At 31.9% G+C, this 14,725-nt stretch overlaps 1 protein-coding gene across 1 annotated transcript in view; it reads left to right on the top strand.

Moving 5' to 3' along the window:
• The window catches only part of LOC129223066 (translational activator of cytochrome c oxidase 1-like), a 55,529-nt gene that overhangs the window by 15,292 nt on the left and 25,512 nt on the right, over positions 1–14,725 (top strand). The gene's annotated exons all lie outside the window — the stretch shown is intronic.

Raw genomic sequence — 14,725 nt, 5'->3', positions numbered from 1 at the left:
ATGTATATCTGCCTGAAAAAAAAAAAAAAAAATCTCGAAATACTTAGATGAAAAAAAATCTCAACGCCTCGCTCTGCCAGATTTTAAAGTTTTTATCGCTCTGCCTCGTTTTTATGCATCTTGCATTTAATGAATCAATAATAAAAAATAAAAAAAAGGGCAAGAAACAGATTTGCAGGAAATACATAAAGTTGAAACAAAAATGAAAATGAACAGCTTACATTTAGGAAAGCAATTATAGGTACAAGTAAGGGTTCACAATTTAAAAAAAAAAAAAAAACAAACAAGACAAACTTTTTCTTTTAAGTTCTGTGTTACGCACTTCTGTGCCGAAAAATTATCGTATCCTGTCTTCAGTCACAGAATAAAATGAATGTTCTAATCCAATGATTATCAAGTAATTTTCGTTCGTATAGAACAAAAATCTTTTTTGAGATCCCACATTTTCTATTCTATTGACTCCTAGTAATATGTAAATACAGCGAGAGAAAGGATTTAGCTTCTTGTTTAGGAGAGGGAACCATTTCTATATTTAATTAACATGATCTTTATCGTAAGCATACTATTTACTCAGAAATACTCCCTATTTTCCCAAGCACTCTGTTTGGGGGCTATGCCTTTTAATTTTCTCGAAAATAAAAATTTTCAAAATGCACTTTTAGACGATCTCTGGTAGTATTTGGAAGTAAGTAAGAGGTCCTGTGATCTTCCACCAGCAAATTTTTGAACTTGAAACGCCAAAAACACAATTTCAGGTTCTTCAATTCTGTTAGGAAACGGGGAGTTCGGAAGCTTTCCCCGGAATTTTTCGAAATAGTCTAAAAACGCAGTCTTAGTGTGATGTTGGGGGGGAGGCAAAATTTTTAAAGTGTTATAAACATGATTGTAGGCCATCTTTATTAACGTTGGGGACATGCAGGTTTTTGAAATCCAAAAATGCAATTTTAGACGACTTTTTTTTTTTTTTTATGGTCAAAGAAGGACTTTTCACAAACTCCCTTCCCGAAATTTTTTGAAATTAAAGCCATAAAAACGAAATTTAAGACGATATTTAATGATGTTTTTTTAAGGGGGGGGGGGGTGCTTATGTGACCTGAAAACCTTTATGCCTGTAATTAATTTTTTCTACATTGTATTAAAATGTTGATCTAGCTTCTGAGAATGAAAATAGAAAACAGTGAAAACTTGTAACCCCCATTCTATATTGTTCACATTTTAGTTAGCTTTGTCGGCAACATAAGGCTGAAAACGTCATTAAAACTAATACATACAATGCTTAGTAATTCTACCACGGTGTGTTTTTTACATTAACTGAATCATATTAAATTGCTAATATATTTTTCATGATTTTCTATGTATTTAATGAGTATGTTGGTGTACGGAATGTTTTCCGCTATTGAATTTTCCACCTCCCAAACCTTCTAAAGAAATTTGACGAGTCTGGCTCTTAAAGACACAAATAATTTTCAAAAATGTTTGTTGAGCTGTGGAAAGCACTTATGTGTGTACCATTTGTAGTAACATAAAACACATGTAAAACGATGCAAAATACCCAGTATCTGGAATACGATTTAATCTATATATAAAAATATTTTTCTACTGGAAGGGAAAAATGTCAACTTTTCGCATTCGACAGCATTGTAACAATGTTCATTATATTGTAAATAAACAATTTGACTCAGAAATATTCCTTTCAAATCTATTTCTTTTCAAACCACAAATTTGAAAAAAAGCAGATGTTGCGAATTTAACAGCTAATAGCACGCATCTACATGGATTCACTTTCAAAAGCACTTGATTCTTCACGAAAGCCTTAGGAAAAGAGGAAAGAAGAAAGGACGTCCAGCGGAGGTCATTGAGGGGAACTAATGAGAGGGTAATAAATCTTACACCCCATTAGCTTTTACCCCTCAAAAAGGGGAGGTAACTATTCTAGGGCGGGGCAAATGCAAAAAGTGAACGTATTTTGAAATTTTTTTCAATAGTTAGAACATGATATTTGTTTAAAAAATGGTCGCATTATTTCAAACAAGATCTCAAAAGAGAGCTGGAAATATTTTGCGTGTCAGGGCGTTCTTAAAATTTCGATAGCACGAGTTGCAGATGTTTTACAGAGCGAAATGTCCAACAGTACCTAGTTTTCGAAGAAATTCATTTTTTCTCGAATTTTAAAAAATCGGAGAATGGACACATCAAAAAAGTAAAAACTAAAAGAAACAGACATGGTCTTGAAAAATACTCAGAAAAAAAAACGGATCTGAAAACTTTACAGGAATTTGTAAAACAAGCTCCAACTTTCCCCGTAGGTTAACATTAGATCCGAATCTTTCAGACTCTCAGTGAAGAGCACCCTTAAGTGGCCAAGTTTTCATAATTGGAATTAGTTGTTTATTGGAATGCAAACTATTGAAAATAATGCAAAATAGGCTTTTTTTTCGGAAAATTCTAAATTTTTTTTCTTGAAAAATGCAAAATTTTTTCTTCAGAATATTATTCTATCCTCATTGGTTTAGACTCTAATGTGCTAAAAACTCGCTATTTCGTCTAAATTTTAGTTTTTTTAAGGCTCATTAATTATTTATAATTACTTTTAATGCAACAAACTCAAAAATCTATTGTCTTGACTTTTTCGCGTTGTTGCCATGTTTTGTCATTTGCAACATGAAGTAGACAAGACTATTAATAGCCTAAGTTCCCGAAAACAGAATTAGTTGTTTGTCTCAATACAAACTATTAAAAATAACAGAAGGCAAAAAGTTTTTTTTTTTTTTTTTTTTTTTTTTTAAATAATTTTCTTGAAGGGGAAATTTTATCTATTTGATCCTTATTGCCTTGTAGGCTTTGCTATAAACTGAAACTATTTCATCTAAATTGAAGGTTCCTGCTGACTTCTCATTCATTTATTTATTTTTTATTTTTTTAAATAAATCAGAAACCTATTTTAACTTAAATTTTCCATGTGCAAAAAAAGTATTGAATATCTCTCTTTAAATCCTAGTCATCTATATTTTTTTTTTTTATATAGGGAAGTTGTAAAAACTGCCTCCCCCACTCCAGTTTGTATTTCAAAACTTAATGACATTGGTGGCCACTAAGTTTTTGGAGTCGAGTGCCACTGGCCACTTTCAAAATTTCAGATTCTTGACCTTTACTATGAAGTTGCTTTACTTCCAAGTATAAGAAATAATTGTTTTTTTTTAATCTTCAATATGTTCTTATGCATGTAGGATATGTATAAAAGCATATTTTTAAAAAGGATTGCAGTTTTTTAAAATCAAACAGTAATCATGTTTTTTTAAAACTTTTCAATCTGTATCTATGTAATGTTGCTTTTTTAATGTAAAATAATTTTGTTTTAAACTTGGTTGTAGTTTTGTTGAAAATCTAACATGAAAATTTAGAAAAGCATTTTATAAGTGCTTAGAATTTATGGAAACTTATGGTACAGAAGGAAGGTTTAGCGCAGGCCACGATTTCATGCTCCTATTTTAGCCCTCAGTGCTCCTATTTTTTCCCTTAAGTGCTCCTATTTTTTGTATCTTGAGGTTGGCAGCTATGATTACAAGCTTTAATCGAAAAAAAAAAAAAATAATATATTTTTTATTTAATGCATGTGCCATAAAGCAGATTTCAGTCAACTTCCATCATTATGCTTAATTTGCATGATTAGTTAAGATTTACTAAGGATTGAATCTTTTATTGTAGATGCAATCCATTATATTGCTCACTCCTGTTGCAGGGGTGTGACATTTTTGCCCATTTATATGCATTTCCTGGAATTTTAACTTTGACTTGTAAGGTAATCAACAGTCTAACTTAATTGTTTGCACCTAAAAATTAAGATTTGTTCTGCAGGTGAACGCAAATAATATTTTTTGAATCAAATTTAAAAAAAATGTTTATACTTCATATTATGATACATAATAGCCCCAAAGCAGAATACTACTAAATTTGCGACGTATGTCGCAGAACAGAAGCCTGAGCTGCAGAACAATTCTGTTCAAATGTGAGAGGAAAACTCAGACAAATTTTCTGCAGAAATTCTACAGATTTCAGTGAAATTTCTGCAGAAACTGCAGATTTTCTGCAAATATCTTCCAGTTCAACATAAAATTCCGCAGAGCTCTTAAAATTAGAAGAAAATCAAAAATTCTCGAAAATACGATAATTCAGCCAAGAGCTCGCGAAAAGTGTTGAATTCAAAAAGTCATCTGCCGGAACTTTAGATTTACTTTGAACTCAAAGAAATCAGCAGAATTTCTGCAAAGTTCTATCTTGAGTTGGACGATATTTGTGGAAAATCGGCAGTTTCTAGAGATTTTCGGCAGAAATTTCACGTTCTAAATCTGAAATGATTCTGATTTTTCTAGCCTTTTTGTGTTTCCCCTTCTCCTTATTTTTCCCAATCAACCTTCATCCATTGCAATTTCCTCCATAAGCGTATGTTTTGGATACATGTCAACATTGAAACACGTCCATCGCCGAAAATTGCGTGTCTTATTTGAGATTTCAATCCTTTTGCATTCTGAAAATATTTGAATTGTTTAGAAAGTTTTGAAGCATTTTATTATTTGCTACCTTAACTCGACTCATTTTATTTATTATTTTTGTAATTTACTTATTTATTAACATTATTTTAATTTCTCCTTCATGCCATGTAAAATTAACCAAAAAGAAACGTGATTTGACGCCTAGGTTCGGATTTTTATAAAATTTTGTATCTTTGCTCTTTCTATGCATTTTAAAAATAATATAAAATATTTTTGTAGACTCAATTGGTTTAGGTTCCACATAAATGTATAGCTACAGTAAAGTTTTAAAAATTGAAAAATAAAAAAATAAAATAAAAAAACACCCTCCTGTATGAAATGATTTTGATTTAGGGCTCCCGATTTGTGGAAAAGGTCACCTTGGTTGCTTGTGTATACAATGCTTGAAGTACTTGCAGAACAATTTTGGTTAAATGATTTTACGTTGCAGAACATCGTCAAGTATTCTGCTTTAGGGCATAATAGTTCCTTATATTATAATGTAGGAAGATTAAAAGACAAATTTTTAAATTTTCAGAACAAAATGCAAGTGTATGTGTAAAAATTGATTGAGAAATATTTAAATCTTCACATATAAACTACACTCTCCATTGGTGTTTTTTTTTTTTGGATTCTGTGAGCTCAAAAGATTTTGATTGGCTATACACCTATGCTGACTATTGGGTGCAGACATAGGCGGATTTAGGACTGAGTTCTTGGGGGGGGGGGGGGGGGGGCAGGATTTTCTTTTTAGCAATATCTTTATTGCTCCCCACTCCTATGTTTTTGTCTGTTTCCTGTGATGCATTAGTCCATGCTTTACTTTTTTGTGTGTCGTTTTCATTAATGTGTGTTTTCATGCTGTCCTTTTTGAATTGACCTTAAGAGAGGGAGCTGGTATCAAGAGAGTGACGCAGGGCTCCCTTTTAAGTGGAAAATGGTATATCTCCACTTTTAGGTTGCCGAGGGCTTCTTCCCCAGAGAAATTTTTATAAAATGGATATAAAATTCTGCATTTTGAAGCCTTATAAAGGTTAACTGGATAAACATAGAAATTGATAACTAGATTATACAGTTGTGCAGTATTGTTGAAACTTTGTAAGAAATAGCCATTTTAAGTTTGAAAGAAAAAATAAACTATAGATTTCTCATTATAACAACCTTTTTAGCCTATTTTCCCAGTAAAAGTCAGAAAAAGAAGAAAAAAGCATGAAAGAAGGCTTAATCCATCTTAAAAATATCGCAAAAAACAAAAAAAAGTCAAAAATAGATAGAATAATTAAATAAATATTGAAATATTAAAAATTGGAAAGTAGGGTATTGAGATGGGGGAAGATGTCTGTCTGTCTGTCCGTCTGTCCCCCCCTAATAACTTTTGAATGAATAGTCCGATTCGAACAAACTTTTTTTTGTTCGAAAGATCTCGGCGAGGACACCTCATTCCCCTATTTCACTTTTTGATTTGAACTATTTTTTGTTCAATTTTTAACAGTTCAAAAAACTTAACATTAGCGCCTACGGGGAAATTCAAGGCAATTCCGAACTGTGAGGCCAATTTGCTTTAAACTAACTTTGTAGGAAAAAGCTTTTGATGAAAAACTTGTATATAAAATTTCTTTTTGATTTGAACAATTTTCCGTTCAATTTTGAACAGTTCAAATCCCTTAACATTAGTGCCTACGGGGAAACTGAAACTCAATGTAGATTCCATACTTGAAGGTGGAATTACTTCAAACAAATTTTGTTGGAAATAGCTCTTGACGCCAAACTCCAGACTTCGACTCCGAGAATTTAGGGGCACTTGACTCCGACTCCTGTGCCCGATAATTAATTGGACTCCGACTCCCCGACTTCGACTCTGACTTCGTAGCTTTGGCGAAAATTTATGCACAGAGGAAAAACCGATTCTTATAGATTCTACTCCGACTCCGCAGCTATGGTTTTGACTGAAATAATTATTGTTGACCTGACTTGTTTTTATTTTTAAGCTAAAGTTTTAATTTAGATATTCAGTTTTCGACGAACAAAATTGAAGCCATTTATGTTTCTACATAAAGATATGCGCAGACGTTTTTTTTTTTTTTTGACAATGAAAATTATTTCTTTAAGTTGACATTTTAATGTTTTTATTTATTTTGGTAAGTGCATTAATTCATTTAAAAAATTGTTTTTGGCAACAGGGGAAAAAGAAACGATATTTTTATTATTTTGTATTATTTTTTGATATGATGTATTTATTTTAATGAGCGTATTAATTTTAATTATTATTTTTTCGTTTTGAAAGCTGTAAAAGATTTTTTCAATGGAAAAAAGTGTATTAGCTGCTTTGTTTAAAAGTTGCTATTTTTTTTTACGCATCTAATTTTTTTAGATGAGTGAAAAATATTTTATTCCTAGAAATCAGCTTAAAGTATATTTAAAATATGTAAAACAGCTAAAATTTGCGATTTTAGCTGTTTTTGAGAATATTGATCAGGTACTAGAAAGAAGTATGGGTATATATAGGCTCGTCTAGTTCTAGACAGAACTTCTTGTTTTAATTGTAAGTAGTGCAGAAAACGAAAAGGAATAGAGGTAGTGTATCATTTTTTCCCTTGGCTTAACAGATTAACAATATGCAGTAGAAGTAATTGGAGCCCACTTTGCTTAGGATTTTCAAAGACTTTTCTAATTATTTTCAAGGACTCTAGAATAAATAAAATTATTTAATGCACTTCATTTGTACTTTCCTGTCTCTGATATTTTAGTACTTAATTGTAAATTTTTACAGTCCTGTTCTAACTTTGTGAGAAATAGCTATTTTAAATTTAAAAGAAATCATAGATTTCTCATGACAACAACTTTTCTTCAGTTGCAAAGGGGCAGAAAATGAATAGTAGTGTGTATTTTTTTACGTGTTAAACAGATGACAATATGCAGAAGTAAGATAAAAGCAATCAATACAAAAGAATTTCTAAAATACTGCATTCGGGATTGAATAAATAGCAAGATATGAAATATGTGAGTCACAAAAATTTATTTCAAATAATATGTTACCAACGTGAGAATCATGATTTTTACATTTTTAATACAAGATGTGGCAAGGAGCTGAATTTAACACATTTTGGTATTCCGCCCCCTCTACCATTTGATAAAAATTTTAAAATTTAAGGTTTGTAGCCACACGGTTCCAAATATTCAAGGTTTTCAAGCACTTAAAAATGAAATTAGTTTTTTCAAGCAGTTTGCATTTTTTAAGGAACGAATCATGAATTTTTTTGAGAGTTAGGGACCCACTTCAAAGCAGGGGCCCTAAGCAATAGCTTGTTTATCTTATAGGCAAATTCGGCCCCATTTGTAATTCACTCTACCTGCAAATTTTTGCTTGATGTTTTTTGTAATTTTTATGAAAATTCATCAGTTTTTACGATTAAAGAATTTTTACGATTTTACCAATCTTTGTTAGGCTTTTATAGACTTTTATAAAATTTCAGCAAATTTTAAAAAAACTTTTGATGACTCAATTATTAAGATTTCAATAATGACAAGGACTGATTCACTTAGACTTAGAGGATTATGACTTACCTTACTTTTTAAACAGTATTTATAGAGTAAGTAAAATTGTACTCTCCCTCAAACTAAAAAGATTCATTGCATCAAAACACTCAGATAACTGAAATTTATTCAGTTTGCGATAGTATTTATTTTCTCCCTCTCTCTTTTTTTAAAAGAGAGAGGGAGAGAGAGAAGGAAAAAAACTATGTTTTTTAGAATTTCTCAAAAGGCCAATTAATCTACTAAGAACATAAATATTATGCACAAATATACTTTAAATGTAGACATAAATCATAACGAGTAGATCGTTCTGTTAGCGCGAATGGGGGGAGGAGTGTTTTCCCCTTTGCTTTAGGTTCTAATTTGTTAAAATAATCGTGAATTATTATAAGTGTTGCAGCTTGATGTATAGCTCGTGTAGCCTATATTTTCATTCATATACTTGCCCAAAAGGTTTTCAGTCCAAAACAGTGAATTTAGACACATTTTCAGCATCCCAGTGACAGCTGTAGCTGTAATATTTGTATTTAATATTCGCTTTTTTTTTTTTTTTTCCTTTTCTTTTCTCCCATCAGAAGAGGACATTCGCTTCTCTCTTCATTTTCATTGAACTATTCAAAAAGAATAAGTCATGATTTTTTTGTTTTAAGATTTTGAATGATGTGCTGTTACTATATAAAGTCCTCCCAAAACTGGGGGGCATTGCCCTTTATGCCCCCCCTATAAATCCACCTATACCCTTCTGAACTATTCAAAAAAGAAAAAATAATTTTTTTTTTAATTTTTGGGATGTGTTCTTACTACATGAAGTCCTCCCAAAACTGGGAGGTATTGCCCCCTCTGCCCCCCCATAAATCCGCCCATGGGTGCAGATAATTCTTAGTCCCTCCCCCCCCCTTTTATTCATTGGAATTGGGATTTTGGTATTTGCTTTGCCTTAGCTAACCTGTGCAGTTTACAAAAGTTACTTACTCATATTGTTTTAAAAAGAATGTCTATGCTTACTAATATGTTAATCAAGTCAAACATTTCAATCAATATTTACCCGCAGAAAGCTATTTTAATTATTTAATTTAGTTACAAGATTTTGTTCTAATCTCTTTAATTAATCAAGAAATTAGGTATAATGTGATTATTGAATAACTGTTAATTACATGGAACCTTAATTACCTTCCGAAAATTAATTGTTTTTCTCGCAAATAGTATTTAAACCAAAAAAACCCGGTTTAAACCAAAAAAAACGTATTTTAAACCAAAAAAACAAAAACCGTTTTTTTACCAACCCTGGCCTCATATTGTTTCTTTATATAAATCATATACATCAGAAAATATGTAAATTGGCATTTTCAAGGTTCAAAAATCTGAACTTTTATTTATTTTTTGGAAAAAGGAGCGTGGGTGGGGGTGGAGTCGATGGGACTACACGACCCCTGGACCACCGGTGATGTCCAGCCCCGTCCCCCCCCCCCAATAATTTTTGCAAGTCGGCGCCCCTGTTTCAAGACCAGTCTCATGGGAGTTTTTACCTTAAAGAAAGTTTGATTTTTGCGATCAAGTGTTGATAAACTCCAATGGGACAAGGGAGGCACATTATTCGATTCAAAAAAGGGGGTAGCCCAATTATTTTTACATTGCATTACGATCAGTGATAGGCAACCTGTCAATCTCAAGGAATTTTCAGTCAATTATGACAACATTCAGGGCCATGTTTTTTGTCAAAGTACCATTAATTAACAATTTTTTCTGGCATGAAATTTGGCTCTACTTCTAAATCAAAAGTTGTTTTAATATTTAAAAAAAAAAAAAAAATACTATTAGAAATGCCTCAATTTTTAATTATCTGGAAAAAGTTCTTTTTACCTTTTGTTCTTGAACAATTTCCAAAACAACGGTATGTATTTTCAAATAAAACTTGGATTTTTTTTCTAATTTTTTTTAAGTTTGAAAACATTGATTTAAATAGGATTTTACAAGTGGCACAGCTGGGGGAGGATCTGTGGTATGCCGCTCCTAAACTTTCTAATCATTGTTTTATACTTTGTCCTGAACTTCCTAATCAAGTAAATATCTCCCGAATTTTCATTAAAACTACTCCAAATGAAGGATTATTCAGTGATTCAGTTCAAAGAAAAAATTCTTCACCAAAATAACAATCATGATCATAAAAACTAAGCCTTTTCATACATGAGTATGAAAGTTCTTTGTGTTCAATCGATATTTTCATGCAAATTTATTTCATTTTCCTTTTTTTTTAAACTTTTGTTTCCCTTAAAATGTAGTAAAATTTTCCCAATTATTCTCTGAATATTTAAATTTTTATCTGCTGTAAAATGTTTTTATTAATCACATATAAGAGGGAAGCTATGACTAAGATTTCTTTTTTTCTTTTTCAAACATATGTTGCAGATTTTTTTTCTCTCTTTCTTTTATTTTATAAAAGTAAAGACAGTATTCTCTATTTCCAAATTTTAGGTCCTTTCCGAACATTGAATTTTGGTTCCTAGGGTCTGGTGGGGTAAAGTGGTCATAAAATCGTAGGTTTTCAACTTAAGTGGATATTAAATATAATAAATTCTTTAAGCACTTCAACTTTTTTTGTTGTTATTTTAGAATGCATTATTAAAGAACACAATACATAGAATTTCAGGGAAAAAAACATTGATTTAAGTAGTTTATAACAGTTTATTTCCCTATGTATTTATGACCACTTTACCCCATGGGGTGGGGGAAAGTGGTCATAGCATGGGGTAAAGTGGTCATAGTTAAAAATAGATGCAAAACCGTTACAAATAACCGTAATATTTGTATATTTCGGTTATTTTAATAGTTACAAGTATATGCACGAGTATATGCGGGTATACATAAGCATGCATACGTGATTACCTGCAGTATACGCGTCTATAAGAGTATAAACGAACATCATATGCGTGTTTGTAACTCGAGTATATACATGCATACCTGAATATATGTGTGTATAGTAGACATATTTACCCATATTTTGATATACATACATACATATACGGGTATACACGAGTTATTTCGAGGATACATCCAGTGCGTGTTTGTACATGCCTACTCACGTACATGGGCAGTTCTCAAAAGGTGGGAGCAAACACAGACCTCAACTTTGAAGCTTCAACACCAAATAACTTTCATTTTTATTAGAGACGTACCGAGTACTCGGTAACTACTGGGTACTCGGCCAATTTGCCGAGTACTCGGTACTCGGCCAAATTCTGATCAGATACTCGGCTAATACCGAGTAGTTGCAAAAATTGAATACTGTCCAAGACAGATAAAAAAAAGAGCAAGCATTATATTCTGCAATGATTTACAATTAAAATTTATAAGTCAAATTTAAATTTCGAGAATAATGAAGTTTGTAATGCTTCAATGGAATAAATCTTTATTTTAACGTCCCAAAAGTAAATAAAACTCATTTATTAAAAATTATGCAAAAAAGATAAGTATAGAAAATATGAAATTTTATATTAAAAATGGATTTTTGCTACAAACAAAAATTAGTTATAAAAAATATAAAAATACCATTGCTTAAAAAATAAAAGGAAATAAAACAACGTTAAAAGCACAGTGCAGGAACAATGCAGACACGTGTTTTGGCGTTACAAGGAATTCCTTTTTCAATGCACAAAATGGGAGCTCGTGGATTTAAAGGGCATCCGACAAAAGTGGGATTTTTTTGTCAAATGTCATTACATTCTTTAGCTCACATGTTATGCACTGAAAAAGAAGTTCCTTGTAACCTTTTATTTATTTATTTATTTTTAATTTTAAAAATAATTTTTCTGTAAAATTTTTGACACTAACAAAATTGTTTGTATAATGCATAGTTAAATTTCAGCAGGAATTTAGTTTTAAAAACTACCATATAGACAAGGAGGTCTGTACTACTATTCCAATAAGTTCAAAATTCATCACATGTGTGTCGGTGGTTCTTCTTAAAACATAATTGGTACTTGGTAACTCGGCCGAGTACTCGGTAACTCAGTACTCGGCCGAGTAGTGAAAGGCCGAGTACTCGGTAACTCAGTACTCGGCCGAGTAGTGAAAGGACGAGTACTCGGCTACTCAGCCAAAGTGCTACTCGGTACGTCTCTAATTTTTATTTACTCAAGAATTTTTGAGTTAAATTATAATACTGTATAGAGACAAGAATTGACATAAATTATGGAAAAAATGCTCTTTAAATGCCCTTAAAAAAATATTTTCTTTGCTAAAAGGCGCAATTTTGGACATACCAAAACGTTAACTGAGCAAATGTACCATTAAAGAAAAAATTTTTTAAATTATTTCCATACGTTTCAAAAAAAAATTTAAAGGTATGAATCTTACACTGAATAATTTTTTGTTAATATTTTACACAAATAACAAAAGTAAAGACAGATTATTCACTTTGTAAATGATTTTAGAAAATAGTAAGTTTGAAATTTGATGCATGTCCAAAATTTACAATCTTTACAATGCTATTTTTTGAGAACTAAGTATATGATGTTTTCATTTTAAAGGTGTTTATCGAGCCTCAGAATCAATTTTTAATTGTTTAAAAGTGTTTTCATAAGCTTTTATGCAGTATCTTAGAAAAAAAATAATTTTTTTTAAACGTACATGCGAGATGTCCAAATGGCGTTACGATCTTGACGCCGATAATTCTGTCCATTTATTCATAATTTTTGATGATCTACTGTCTTCTAACCTCAATAAAAAACGTTATTATAATGTTATCTTCTTTAATCCATTGGTATTTTGCATAATTAATATGTTACACATTGAACAATACATAAATTACAGTAGAAACATGGCTGGTTATGATCGAACCGAAAGCCATTTTGCACTAAAATCGCCAAGTAAACCTCCGTTGGCGACAACACAGTTACACGATAAGCTAAAGGTTACCAGAAGGGAATTCCAATTTGACAAATGTAGTTTATCGTCAGCTGTACCAGTTTTGGCGACTTTAACACCTGCGCTAGCAATTTTTTTTTTTTTTTCCGCTTTTATTATTTTAGAATTCTTTTTCTCTTCTTTCTTTTGGAAACATAATTTAACGATCTCCAAATAGAAATACGAATTTCTTTCTTCAATATTTTTTTAGACATCATTTTAATTCTTATGACATTAGAAAAAATATTCATTATTAAAACTGATGTCACTTTTTACAATTGTATTATTTTGAATTTGAAGCTTTTTGTTAACCTTGCATCAATTTCTTCAAAATCATTCCAAAACTTTATTATATGTAAGGAGCAGCATGTATAGCCATTCAAGTATTTCATTAATATCCTCTTTATTATTAAATTGCAAAATTTAAAAAGTAGTAAATAAAATTTTCATTGGAAAAGTGAAAAATCAGATTAACAATTGTCAAAAATGGTGAAACTTATGTTATGATGATGTCCAAAATCCGTTACCTACAGGACAACAATGTCCAAAATCTGTTACCTACAGACTGCTGATTTAATTTGCTAATTAACAATTTTTACAAATACCTGCTGTCTTTTCATGTTCATATATTGTGTTCTAGGTATGCATACTATAGAATAAAAGCAAAATTGATGTCAAATTCGAAATTTTTGAAATTGCTCAAAGTTAACTTTTTTGTTCCCACCTTTTGAGAACTGCCCACATATGGAAGCAACGAGTATACACGTATTTTACGTGTAAACACGATTATGTACTAGGATAGACGTATATACGTACATTTATGTGTATATCAGTACATGTATGTATACACGTGTATATCCCCTTATACACATATATGCTTACAGACTGAATCCAAGCTCTGGGACAAAAAAAAGGGGGTGTGAAAAGGGAGGATACGAAGCAAAGATTCATAATGAACTTATGGTCGCTGACGCGCTACATGCACACTAAGCCAGAAACTAATGGATGCAAAACAGGCCAGAAATTTGTTACACAAAGATGATTTTACCTGACCGGCTGGTGGCGTGATGGTTAGGCGCTGGCCTTGTACGTCTGTGGACCCGAGTTCTGACCTGGGGATGCCGGTCGGTGGATTTTCGAGATGCAGAAACTCATCAGCGCCCATGTCGTATGATTATGCGGCATGTAAAAGATCCCTAGGGTATTGGCTTAGAATTTCCTAGGCAAAATTAAATTCCTAGTGCAATTTCACATCAAAGAGAGCCCAGGTGCCTCCCCCTGGTGGAAACTGGGCGTCAAAAAAACTACCGTGTCATGCATCAGCGCCTTAATGGTGACACATAAAAAAATGATGCATTGTAGGGGAGCGCACTAGGTCTGGTTATGGCCCAGACGCCTCTTCAGGTGGGACTCTTATACAGCCCCATTGGGGGAAAAAAGATCATTTTAACCAACATTTTAGTTTTTAAGAATTATTTAGAGCAGATGTTAAAGTTACGGCTTGTAGTAACTCTAATACACGCATCGCAACAAAGGCACAGCGACTGATGAAAGTTTTTCAAAAGTCTCATTATTGCAACAGAGAGTGCTTTGTGATTGCGACTCATGTATTACAGCAGCTGGCCACAGATTTCATCAATCACTTTAACCCTTTCTTAAGACCTAAAATGTTGCGTAAAATTGTCTTTATGTAATCAATTTCTGACCTGTTTTGCATCCTTCAGGTTCTGACTTTGCGTGCATGTAGCGCGTCAGCGTTG

Source organism: Uloborus diversus, chromosome 5 (assembly GCF_026930045.1).
Source record: "Uloborus diversus isolate 005 chromosome 5, Udiv.v.3.1, whole genome shotgun sequence".
In the NCBI taxonomy this organism is placed as follows: domain Eukaryota; kingdom Metazoa; phylum Arthropoda; class Arachnida; order Araneae; family Uloboridae; genus Uloborus; species Uloborus diversus.
Note: the sequence above shows the minus strand (reverse complement) of the source record. Positions and strands in the feature narration are given on the sequence as shown.